This window comes from Eubalaena glacialis, chromosome 8 (assembly GCF_028564815.1).
Source record: "Eubalaena glacialis isolate mEubGla1 chromosome 8, mEubGla1.1.hap2.+ XY, whole genome shotgun sequence".
Classification (NCBI taxonomy): domain Eukaryota; kingdom Metazoa; phylum Chordata; class Mammalia; order Artiodactyla; family Balaenidae; genus Eubalaena; species Eubalaena glacialis.
The window spans coordinates 92,300,958-92,311,369 of record NC_083723.1 but is presented as its reverse complement, the minus strand read 5'-3'; the positions used below and the strand labels follow the sequence as shown (position 1 = coordinate 92,311,369).

Below are 10,412 nucleotides of genomic sequence, written 5' to 3'. Positions count from 1 at the left end.
AATTAAAAAATGGGCAGAAGAACTGAATAGACCTTTTTTCAAAGAAGATATATAAATGGCCTATAGGCACATGAAAACATTCTCAACATCGACAATCATCAGAGAATTGCATATCAAAATTAAAAATGAGATATCACCTCACACCTCTCAGAATGGCTATCAGGAAAATGTCTACAAATAACAAATGCTGGAAATGATGTGGAGAAAAGGGAACCCTAGTACACTGTTGCTGGGAAAGTAAATTGGTGCAGCCCCTATGGGAAACAATATGGAGGTTCCTCAAAAAACTGAAGATAGAACTACCATATGATCTAGAAATTCCACTCCTGGGTATATATCTGAAGAAAATGAAAACACTAATTCAAAAAGGTATGTGCACCCCAATGTTCATACCAGCATTATTTATAATAGCCAAGATATGGAAGCAACCTAAGGGTCCATCAGCAGATGAATGGATAAAGAACATGTGATATATATACACAATGGAATACTACTCAGACATAAAATTAATGAAATTTTGCAGTTGTGACAACATGGATGGACCTGGAGGGTATTATACTTAATGAAATAAGTCAACAGGGAAGGAAACACTGTATGTTAACACTTATACGTGAAATCTAAAAAAATTAAACCAAAGAATGTATATAACAAAACAGAAACAGACTCACATGTATAGAGAACAAACTAGTGGTTACCAGTGGGGAGAGGGAGGGGGATGGGCAAGATAAGGGTAGTGGATTAAGCAACACAAACTACTATGTATAAAATAAATAAGCTACGAGGATATATTGTACAGCACAGGGAATATAGCCAATATTTTAAAATAACTTTAAATAGAGTATAATCTATAAAAACATATAATCACAATGCTGTATACCTGAAACTAATATAATATTGTAAATCAACTGTACTTCAATAAAAAATAGTAAAATAAAATTAAAAAGATTTTTCAGTAGTGTTATTTTCATACCCTCAGCTGAAGTCAATCAAAGAAAATACAGTTAATTCATTAATATATCTCTTTTTCACCGAAAGGCCTATTCTAAAATCAAGTTTCTGATGACAAAGTAATAATAATAATGACAAAGTAACCACTCCCATTTAGCAAATAATAATAATAACCACTCCCATTTAGCAAATGTTTCAAAATGAAAGAACTCAATTTTGGAGCTTTATTTTCATTTTTTTCTATCTTAAGATGCTACATAATTAAACAGAATTGCTTTAGTCTTATAGCATAAAAAAATTCATAGTCTAATTTTCAATTACTGCTTCTCAGATTCCTCTTCCTTTCTTCTACACCCAAAGCTGGTTACTCTCTCTCCTAACCATTCTGCAGCCTGATTCATGCTTCCTGATTCAAAATTAAAGCCCATCTGAGAAAGATCAGAGCTGGAGGATAAGTATGCTGGAAGTATGAGTGGTGGTGAGGATTTGTGGAAAAATAATATGTGCTGCTTGTTAGGATCACCCTCTTACTGTTTCTTTTCCATTAAAAGGAAAATCTAGAGTTGACTGTTGCTACTGAAAATGTCCCTGCCTATGATAGATGTCATTTATTTACACAGAAAAACATTTCCTTACAGCTGTTTTTGAACATTCAAATAAATCACACCTCCCACAATAACGTAGAGATAAGGGGCCAGCACAGCTCTCAGCTGGCAATGCTCAGCTTAACCCACTTACATTCATTAGGACACAGGAGTTTAGGGCACAGCATTTATTATAATCCGTGACTATAAGAAAATGTGAGATGAAATATATTAAATAAATTAAACATGCATTAAACATCTCTGAATCACAGTTCAATTTCACTAAGTGAACCAACAGTAAATTATTGATAGTTTGATCCCCTTTAAGAGAACAAAGCAGCAACTGATTTCAGTGTGCTGGGTAAATTAGTCACTATATGCATTTCATTCATGACTTGCACATCTCACATCTCACATTGCCACAATACAATTATTTTTGACTTCAAAGTCTGTTTATTTGTCCCATGAAACGGATGGCTTGGAAAAATCGAAGACATGGGAAAGAAACCTCTGAAGTTAATGAATAGTGTGGTGGATTCCTCTATGGACGTGATCCCATTGTGATGGGGATATCATGATGGACTCCAGTTCCCAAGGTCAGCATCACCAATAAAAGTAAGAATGCCTTGGTAATCCAGCAACATGTACCAAGGTCTACAAATGGTTAAAATTACCTTTACAATATTCCATTGTGGTATTATTTACAGTTCCCTTTGTTATTTAATAAAGAACATTCACCTCCCCCTGACCAAATAATTTATTGCACATTTTAAACTGTCTAAAAGGATTATGGTGTGTGTGTGTGTCTGTGTGTGTGTGTGTGTGTGTGTGCACAGGGAGGGGTAATTTTTAAGGCAAGACCTGTGAGATATCATCAATCATTAATGTCTTTTTAAATATGGCTAAGATAAATTTAAACCTCAAGATACAGTAGATTCCTTAACCCAGTGTTCCGTTCTATGCATGCTACCTCTACAAGGTGATTTTCTTTATAATACACCAATAGTAAAGAAAGAAACCGCTAGAGCAAGGAGCTGTGACTAAAGCAGAAGCTGAGTTATTGCTCTGCACTGTTTTCCTCATGTGAAGTTATTATGGACTTGAATTGTGTCCCCCCCCATACCAAATTCATATATTGAAGACCTCACCCCCAGTGCAACTGTGTTTGGAGACAGGGTCTTTAGAGAGATAATTAAGGTTAAATGAGGTTACGTGGGTAGGGCCCTTATAGGATTGGTGCCCTCATAAGCAGAGGAAGAGACACCAGAGATTCTCTCTCTACACACAAGCACAAAGGAAAGGCCATGTGAGCACACATCAAGAAGGTAGCCATCCACAAGCCAGGAAGAGAGCCTTCACCAGAAACCAAATTTTCTGGCACCATGATCATGGACTTCTAGCTCTACAACTTTTAGAAAATAACTGTCTGTTGTTTAAGCTGCCCACTCTGTTGCATTTTGTTACGGCAGCCTGAGCTGACTAATACGGAAGGTCATCTTTTAATTGTTTGCTCTCCTCTTGTAGCCTCTGAACTTCACCTGCAACCTCCTACCTTCATCCATCTCTTAACTTCAGTGTCCTCCCAAGTTGGGGAAATCAGAGATTTAGACATTGTTGGTGTTTCTGTCTTTAATGCAGTTGTGGATTTCTTTTATTTCTGCAACATGTAATTTATTATTTTCTGCTAACCATTCAAACACACCTAAGTTTTGGATCCATGTCTTCTGGATTTGCCTCTGGTCATGTTGCTTCTATTGCTATCAGAAGTGTCAGTGGGAGCAGACACAGATTGGACCCTAAATATGTGTTTACTTTTCTCACTGGGATCCTAACTGGAAGGATGTAACATCACAGATGCATCAAACCCTCTTCTGTACCAATGTGGTGCCAAGATCTTTACTTTAAAACATGCTTTCAATCTGTCAGATTGCCAAGTTTTAGGATGATGGTGACAACTTTGATGAAGGGCCTCAGAATCTGAGCTTGTGCCTGTGCCTTGATGCTCAGGACATGCTCCACCTTCATCATGTTCATCAAAAGCAGGGGCATCACTGCAAGGGAACTGACCTCCCGAGAGGTCACCTTTAATAATAATAATAATAATAATAATAATAATAATAATAATAATAGTAGTAGTAGTAGTAAAAAGCCTGTCTTGATGGGTCATTTATGGGATGAGGGGGCTGTGTATTCCTCTTGCATCAGTACATTTATTTTAGTTTCCTATTAATTCTTATAGTTTTTCAGTTCATTCTTTTTTTTTTTTTAGTATATAATTATACCATCTGCAAATGAGGATAATTTTGCATTTCCTTTCTAATAATTATATCTCTTATTTCAGTTTCATATATTATGGCTTTGATTAGTGCTTTCAGAACAATTAGATAACAATGATAATAATAGGCATTTTTGTTTTCCACCTGATTTTAATTGGATATTATTAAAAATGAAGTCCGCCACTGATTTGAGATGAATATTGTTACAGAAACAACATATGTTAGTGAAATTTTATATGTGAGTTCAAAAAGATAGTTAAAAATAAGATGAGTGTAAATTTTTTTCTAGATTTTTTTCTGATTTTATTGAAATTACCAAATTGTTTTTTTCCTTTCTGACCTATTGTAGGAAGTAGGACACTAATTGTTTTTCTAATAATCAACTAATTTTGTATAATGCACACGATTTTGAATACAAAATGGATAAACCAGACCACCCTCTAAGGAATGTTTAATCACTAAACATGTTGAACACATTTCTGCCCTGTAAAAGATTTATATTCAACTATGATCCCAATCAGCAAGCTTCTCTTCCCACTAAAGGGAACAAATTATAACCCTTTCAACTGCTGCAGTAAATAGAAAACAGACTGCTGATTATACAGAAAGAGGAAAAACAGACATAGGACAGAGCATGCAGATTAGAAAGGAGCCATTCCCCCCTTAATACTAAGTAACTAGAAGCAGGCATTTTGCAAAGTGCATTAACGGGAACAGACTGCTGTAGAAATCAATTGATAAAGACTTGTCAACTAAAACAAACTTTTAGCAATTACATTAGCAAATAATTAGAATAATGTGTAAATAGTAGTAAAGACCCTGCAACAAAGGAACCACACGGATCTGTGTCTCTTCCTTTTGTGCCCATAGCATTCTGGGCTTATCTCTATTATTCAGTAGTATATCTAGTATCGGGAAGGATACTACTGAACAATAGGACTTATGATTGCAGTTATGAGAAATAATTCAATGGCATTAAGCAGGAAGTGCCCTGACACTTTGCAGTGGGAGAAAATTTGTCTCCAGCTGAGACTCCAGCAAGTAAACAATGATTTCTGTCCAGAGGAAATCTATTTAACTCTCCCTGTATTAAAAGCGTAACAGAAATTCATCCACAGAAAGAACTCTCATCATGGCCAAAATGCAGCAGGCAGAGCCACTGAGTGGAAGGTGACTTATCATACATCATAGTTACTGGAAGTTTCCATACGGAGCTGGCACCCTATATAATATATTGAAAAGCCAATCCCATACAAAACAAGTGATAAAGATTTGGAAAGAAGTATCCTGTAGTGAAAAGATGGTGGGAGTTAACATCAGGGAGCTGAATCTTGGTTGAGATATTTCTACATGTCCATGAGCAGTTACATAAAATCTGAGACTATTTTTCTTCATCTGTAAAAAGGATATAATAATATTCACCTTGAGAAGATATCAGAACTATTTGAAATGTATATGTTTAGCACAGGGCCACATATGGTAAGTATTCAATAAGACATGGTTTGTTACTTTATTATTATTGAAGCAAACCTAGAGAAATATAACAGATACTTTAAAATATATTTAGATAGAAATGAAGACCCTGACACAAAGAAGTGACATTTTCAGGACAGAACACTGTGGGGCAAGAATGTGGAACACAGAAAAATATGAATAAAACTTGGGAAAGAGGACCTCAGTATGCATGAGGGTGGGGAGGGAAGGACCTCTCCTAAGCTCTTAGTCAAAATTAGTCCCTCAGGGAGGAAAATGGGAAATTTGTATCTGAGTACACAATATATATTTTACAGGTATTTGAATTTATGTTCATGTTAAGGTATAATAACATACGCATTGTTTCATTCTGAAGTATGGGATCCACAATTCTCAAGGAATCTTCTCTTGATCTCCATAAAATTCCATGTTAGATAACCACATACAGAGATAGCCTCAAAAGAGACCCCAGAAATTCTGGAGTCCAGCATGAGCAGAATGAGTAAGCAGTACCTTTTACAGAATCATGTTTTAATAACACTCATTTTTGCCTGGCCGGATTATGTATCTTAACACATCACCTTGTATTTTACGTGTTTGTTTCAGTGCCTGTGACTCATTTAACTGTGAGTTCCCTGAAAGCAGGTACAGTTTTGCTCACCCTTGTGTTTCTTAACACCATGCACGACAAGCAGAGCTGCCTTAGGGCCACTGTAGGACTCAGACACTTTTTAGAAGCACCGCTCCACATCATTTGAAACATGTTAAATTTTAAGAGCCACATTATGGCTCATTAAAAAGATTATTTTGACTATAAAATTTTAAAGATATTTATAATTCTATTTTTGGAATTTGGCTATAAGCCAAATACTTTATGATTGGTGCTAAATTCTCCACAGTGTCATAATGCACACCCAGGAATTCTTGCAAAGTGAAATAATCTAAATAACAAATTGTTTTCAATGGTCATGAAATTTTAATGGAAATGAACCTTAACAATTAATGAGGTTGGAACAATGTTAATTTTGGTAGACATTTAAACGTTTACTATTTTTAATTTTTCTGGGTTATTTTCTTTTTAAAATTTTGGAATCAATGATTTTTTTTTCAGTTCTTAAATATTGTCAATGACCTTTGAAGAGCCAGAAGGCATATTGGTACACCATGGAGTAACCAGCACTGATGGCATAAAGTGGTTGGCCAATTAGTATTTCTGGATTAGATTGGTAATTTGAGAATATACACATGCCATTGGGTATTAGCCAAAGCCACAGCATGGTTTATGGTGCAGTTCTATTTAGTGCTGTCGCTACTAAGCCATTTTACACGTAGCAGTGGTTGGCTATGTCAGTAATGATGTTGGCAAGTTGAGAAAGCAGCATTTCTAGAACAAGAGGGTTAAGTTCGCTGTCAGAACAGGCCAGAGGCTGAAGTCATCCCATAGATGTCAGCAGGGGGCAACCCACGTGAAAGCAGACGAACAGAAGTCAAACACCCTCAGATTTTGCAGAGAGAAGTTGGGCCTCACACATATTGGCAATATTAGAGCCAGGCCTTGTGGTTGATACTCATTAAAGGAGAGAGAGCTGGCAGGTGGACTCACAAACATTTCTCTGATTCCACCTTCTCTAGGGAGACCTGCCTTGACAAACCCTGTTCCCCAGACTGAGTGTGAATGACTGCAATGAACGATGCTCCTGAGCACAGGAGGCCATCTTATTCCTCAGATGTACTGTATAACAGAAAGAAAACAACAACTTGAAATAGTTGAGAGAGACATTCAAGAGAGCAGTTGGATCGATCCTAGGGTGAGATGGCTTGTGTTTGCTTAGTCACCATCACCCTGGTGGCAATTCTGTCACTCTTAAAGAGCCTTTACCTGTCCACACTGGATCTTTAGGTCTCAATTGGGTCACTATCTGCCCAGGAAACAGTACTGTATTCAAGACTGCACTGTCATCTCTAGGCAGGCTGGAAATAGATTTGAGAGTTTTAAAGCCTATCTGGATGGATATGATTCGTAAAACCTCTGATTTTTGCACATCGGATTATTCTTTCAGGATCGTTCCAGGGTGAGAATCCTAAACACTAGACTTGGAACAGAGTCTAGGTAGATAGTTATTTACAACTGAAAATTTCATTTGCCTTAATGATTCCCAAGTATACCTGAACCTTAACTGGATATCTAACTAACTCCAAATTATGTTTGAATTGCATCAATTATTCAACATTTTTCTTAAAGTGTGATGAGTACAGAGTTACCAGTCATCTGTTGGCATAAAGTTAAGACCTGTACAAAATACATCTCTCTTGGCAATATGTCTCCAGAAATTCGATAATCATATCCATGTTTGGATGCTCTCTTACTAAAGGCTTTTGTGAGATACAGAAATGGCAAGTATTGTGTTATAGCTGTCATACTTTAGAGAAAATGACTATGTTGCTGGAGCAAAATTAACTAGTCCAAAGATGCTAAGCCTTAGAGAAGAGGACTAGAAGCTAACATGCATTGAGGATCTACTATGTGTTAATAAGGTCTCTCTCTCCTTCTCACTCTATAGATGCAGATATAGATACATCTTTTGTAAGCATTGCATCGCAATTGTGTTTGTCTGTAACTCTGACCTCTTTCAAAGCAAAATCTGGTACCATGAATAACACAAACAGGATTCTAGATGATTTTGGAGCACTTTCTTATTTGCTTAATAACCTTCAGTGGCTCCCTATCTCCCACTGGATCAAGTTTGAATAATTCTGCCTGCTTTTCAAGGTCCTCACTGGTCTCCCTACCCAGCCAGTCTTATTTTTCTTTCCCACATATTCCCTCTGAGCAATGTGGATCAGTATTTGCACTGACCTGTAAACATATACTCATTGCCACCTCCAAGGTTCTTTCTTTCCTCTTCTGTCACCTATGCAAATTGTCACCAATTCTTCAAGGATCCCTTCACAGTTCATCATTTAGCAGAGTTCAGTGAGCAGAAATGCTACAGAGTTTTGTTGTTGTCATGTTGTAACATGATCTTACCTATAATACAGTAATTCACAAAGCATGGATTTAAAACAATGATATTGTAATGAAGTCAGTGGACATTTATGGCAAAGGAAGCTTTGAGGCTTTATCTCTTTAGAATAAAGCAAAACGCATAGCTGAAGCTGAACTGCAAATTACAACTCTAAGTCCTTTGGAATTTAAGGGGTAGCATTTTTCATGAGACCTTAGGTCAACAATGTGGCATTTAATCCTCCACTGAACACTTGAACATAAGCTTGACAAACTCCATTTTTAAAGTTATCAAGTTCTGAAATACAGTCAGTATACAGTATTTGAATCTATGGTGCTACCACCTCCATAATAAATAAAACTTGAGGGGTAAATAAAATATCCACCTTCTTTTTCTTTTCATGAAGGGAGACTGCTCTCCAAAACTGCTCTATAATTCAGAATAAAACTCATAGAGACTAAGCATAATAGTTCATATTTTCTTTATAGGCATTACAAGTAAGCGTAACTATCAAAGTCATACAACTTTTTAGTTTTGAATGACATTCATTGTTCAGCAAAGGTTTTCCACACTATGGTTTTATGAAATCAGGCAGTTGTCAGAATTATTTATGGAAAGTTTCTTATATTTAAGGATTTTAAGCATAATTTTTAAAAATATCATTTTATGAAGATTTAAGATAATGACCACCAAATGAAATGGCCCATTCTTAGGTAAACAGAAAAATACAGTGCAATTATACATGTCAGATGATCAGATTTGAATCTGCTACTTTTAATCTAAGGTTGTTGATCTGATAAGAATTTCCTTCTATATAATCTAAAGTTACTTTTCAGTAAAAAAAAAAAAAAAAAAATCCAACAAGGAAACACAGGCCCTGTGCTAGGTACCAAGTGGTCAAAATCAGACACAGTTTCTGTCCTAGAGTTTTCAGGTTTGTGGAGAAGACAGACATGATGTACCAGGAAAGTAATAGCAAAATTAAACATGTTTCTGCCCTCAAGGAACTAGGCTACTGTTAGGGAGGGGCAGTATTGTGTAAGTAAACAAACAAATACATCATTCCAAATCACAGTTGATCTTACGGAGAAAACATAGTGTACAGTGATGAAGAACAACAAGGAGAGGGACTAATTTAGACAAAGAGTTAAGAGGTGCTTTTCTTAGGAGAGACACGTGTGCTGAGGGCTAACGTGTGAGAAGGATCCAGCCATTTAAAGAGGTGTTAGGGAGACGCAAAAGCATGTATAAAGGTCCTAAAACAAACAAACAAAAAGGTCTGTTTTTTCAAAGATCAGAGTGTATGCCACAGTAGCTAGAACAGAGGATGGAAGAGAAGAGAGACATGAAATAAGTTTATAAAAGATAGATTGCAGTCAGATCATCAGAACCATATAAGAAGTATCAAGGAATTTGAATTAGATCCTATGTAAAATGGGAGAGCATAAAGGGGGACAAAAATGATTTAAAGTTTAAATTGTTCCTCTTGGCAAATAAATAGACTATGAAAGAAGGAAGTCCAGTTGGACACTATTGCTGCCCTCCAAGGAAAAAGAGAGCGTATATTGTACTAGAGAGAAAGATAGAGAAATAGAGACCTGAGGCAGATTTCGAATGTAGACTCAAAGAATCTGTTGCTAGATTGGCTGGGGCAATGCAGAGGATTAAGAAAAGTAAATTAAGGATGATGCCCAGGTTTCTGGCTTAAGCAACTAAGTGGATACTACTGACATCTACTGAGTTGAGGAAGTTTGAAAGTAGGATGAAATTTAAAGCAAGGTGGGGTGGGATAGAGAGGAATTCAGCTGTAGTCACAGAGATTTTGAGATGCCTGTGAGATATTCTTTTTGAAATGTCAGGTGGGCAGTTAAATAGGTATATGAGGATACATTTGAAATGGGCATAATTGAGGGGTCCTCAGTCTGTAAATGATATGATAGTATGATAGTAATAAGCAGTATCACCAGAAGAGAAAGGGTAAAGAGAGAAGAGAAGGGGATCCGAGCCCAAGTTCCAGGGCAAAAAGTAAAACTAAGCAAGAGACTGAGAAGAAGTGGCCAGTGAAATCTGGGACACCAGACATCATGCAAATTAAAAGAAGGGAGTGTTTCAGGATATGTGTTGTA

General features: G+C 36.5%; 1 pseudogene; it reads right to left on the bottom strand.

Annotated features, from left to right (window-relative positions):
* Nucleotides 1–3,011: 3,011 nt before the first annotated feature.
* On the bottom strand, nt 3,012–3,581 carry LOC133096627 (vesicle-associated membrane protein-associated protein B/C-like; annotated as a pseudogene).
* Between the last annotated feature and the right edge of the window lie 6,831 nt (nt 3,582–10,412).